The sequence below is a fragment of the Venturia canescens genome, unplaced genomic scaffold (assembly GCF_019457755.1).
Source record: "Venturia canescens isolate UGA unplaced genomic scaffold, ASM1945775v1 PGA_scaffold_71__1_contigs__length_34182, whole genome shotgun sequence".
NCBI lineage: Eukaryota > Metazoa > Arthropoda > Insecta > Hymenoptera > Ichneumonidae > Venturia > Venturia canescens.
This window is the reverse complement of record NW_025108633.1, coordinates 5,001-7,500: the sequence shown is the minus strand read 5'-3', so window position 1 is coordinate 7,500 and position 2,500 is coordinate 5,001. Positions and strand designations below refer to the sequence as shown.

General features: G+C 52.0%; 1 non-coding gene and 1 pseudogene across 1 annotated transcript; both read left to right on the top strand.

Annotated features, from left to right (window-relative positions):
* The first annotated feature begins 713 nt into the window (after nucleotides 1-713).
* LOC122418846 (5.8S ribosomal RNA) lies at nucleotides 714-868 on the top strand. The gene has a single exon (XR_006262723.1). It is a non-coding gene; the product is annotated as a 5.8S ribosomal RNA (ribosomal RNA).
* Nucleotides 869-1,691: 823 nt separating this feature from the next.
* The window catches only part of LOC122418848 (uncharacterized), a 4,820-nt pseudogene continuing 4,011 nt past the window's right edge, over nucleotides 1,692-2,500 (top strand).

The window sequence follows — 2,500 nt, the reverse complement described above, 5'->3', positions numbered from 1 at the left end:
ACGCGTGCGCTATCCTGATAGAAAGAAAAACATCACGGATGATAGAATCTCGGGTGCGACAGGGAAGGGAAGAAAAAAAAGGTCCCTTCCGCGCGCCCCATTTGAACGAAGAAACGGTCGCGAGCTTTGAAGAAAACGAATGTCGAGTGAGGATGGGGGGGGGAGGAGGAGAGGCCTTTTTGAAGCTTTTTTTTTCCCTCAATATTCTCTATTCGTTTCTTCATCTCGTTGTTTCTCTGCATTACTGCGCCGTAAGGCGGTTTCTCGTGTTGCTGCTGCTCACCGTTGGGCAACCTAATTGAGCCCCACTTATTGCTCAGTAAAGGAAGCTCGCTATGCGCTCACGCGTTGTGCCTGTTTTCCGAGGTTTTTCAATGAAATTTCGCCCAAGAGTAAAAATCAGCGTGAGCAGCGCCGGGACCGCTTTTATCTTAGCGACGACACAACCATTACATGGCAAAGACACACACACGCCGGGCTCGTTCCGGAGTCTTTAGTCGTCGCCGAGACTTGCGGCCGTTTTGCTGTCGCGGCCTTGCGCTTGCGATCAACTGATTGCGCGCGCTTGTACCAGCGACTTCGCTCGTCGCGTCTCCCTTAAATTTTAGGGTTGGCGGGCTTGCGAAACCGTCCTTGTCGACGATGCTCGAATTTTTAAGAACAAGATTTATGAATAATGCTGTTTGTAACGCACAAATATGTTATTATATGATTACCCTGAACGGTGGATCACTTGGCTCGTGGGTCGATGAAGAACGCAGCTAATTGCGCGTCAACTTGTGAACTGCAGGACACATGAACATCGACATTTCGAACGCACATTGCGGTCCACGGATACAATTCCCGGACCACGCCTGGCTGAGGGTCGTTTATGCATAAAATTTAGACTGCTCTCGCGATGATTTCGTCATCGCGTGTAGCGAATGTATTGGGCGTTCGTTGACCCCATGCCCTTGTACAAAAGGGGGGTGCGCGTCTGCGTCGCTTGAAATAACGCGCTCTCCCGCAAGTCTCGGAGATCGAGTCCCTTCGATCCGGATTTCGTGAGCCAGCGTGTGCGAATCGCGAATTCATTTTCTCCCTTTGCCGGGGAGAAGTTCAAATCTATTCGCATTCGCCCGCGATACTCTATGAGAATCGAGCACAACCAAATGGCCGTTCCTTGAATTTTTCGAGTCGAGCGTGTGCGGAGATGATGGGAAAAGAGAGAGAGGTGGGGCATGCCCCCCCGGACCGTGTTGTCCGTCGTTGTTTTTTTTTTTCCATTCTCGTGCGCAATTCGCCGCTACTTTGATAAGTGAGCAGACACGCCGCCGCCGAACGGCCGGTCGATCGAGTTCCGGAGCTAATTGTTAGTTTTTAAAGGACAGATACTGACCGGATCGCTCGCGCAACGGGGGCGAGCCCGCATGTAGCGTGTTTTTAAAGAATTGTTCGCACATACGAGAATCGGAAGGTGTCATTTGATGAAAGAAAAACAGCGTGGTTCGAGCACGTGGTTCGGTGGTTGGGTAATCGAACGCGAAATGTTTCCACTTTGATTTTCACTCGTCTCGAACTGATCGCATCGCTCTTCCGCCAATGAAAAATTCATACGGAGAGAGAAATGTGTGTTGTGTATGTTGTTATATAAACATCGTACCAGGCACCCACGGATGTGTTGGAATTCTCATGGTTTTGAATAAAATCGACGACCTCAGAGCAGGCGAGACTACCCGCTGAATTTAAGCATATTACTAAGCGGAGGAAAAGAAACTAACCAGGATTTCCTTAGTAGCTGCGAGCGAACAGGAAATAGCCCAGCACTGAATCCCGCGGCACTGCCGCTGGGAAATGTAGTGTTCGGGAGGATCCACTTATCCCGGGGCGTATGCTCGAGTCCAAGTCCATCTTGAATGGGGCCAATTACCCGTAGAGGGTGCCAGGCCTGTAGCGACCGAGACGCGTTTCGGGAGGATCTCTCCTTAGAGTCGGGTTGCTTGAGAGTGCAGCTCTAAGTGGGTGGTAAACTCCATCTAAGGCTAAATACGACCACGAGACCGATAGCGAACAAGTACCGTGAGGGAAAGTTGAAAAGAACTTTGAAGAGAGAGTTCAAGAGTACGTGAAACCGTTCAGGGGTAAACCTGAGAAACCCAAAAGTTCGAATGGAGAGATTCATCGTCAGCGATCCTGGCAATTGTACGGTTCGCGATGTCAGGGACCTCGGTCCCGCGGCACGCGTCCGTATGATTTTTTTGCCGGGTGTCGTCGTCGTGCACTTCTCCCCTAGTAGGACGTCGCGACCCGTTGGGTGTCGGTCTACGACCCGGGTGGGAGCCTGTCATGTGTTACGCTTCACGGCGTCATGTGGCAGACCCCCGGTTGTCCGACCAGCTGCCCGGCGGTACTCGCACGGTATTGAGTCGCAATTTGAACTGCGTCCGGCCCGCCGCAAGCGAGGCCAGTGTTTCCCGGATGTACGGACTTAGCGCCGTCACCGGGCCTGGCCAGCTGTTGG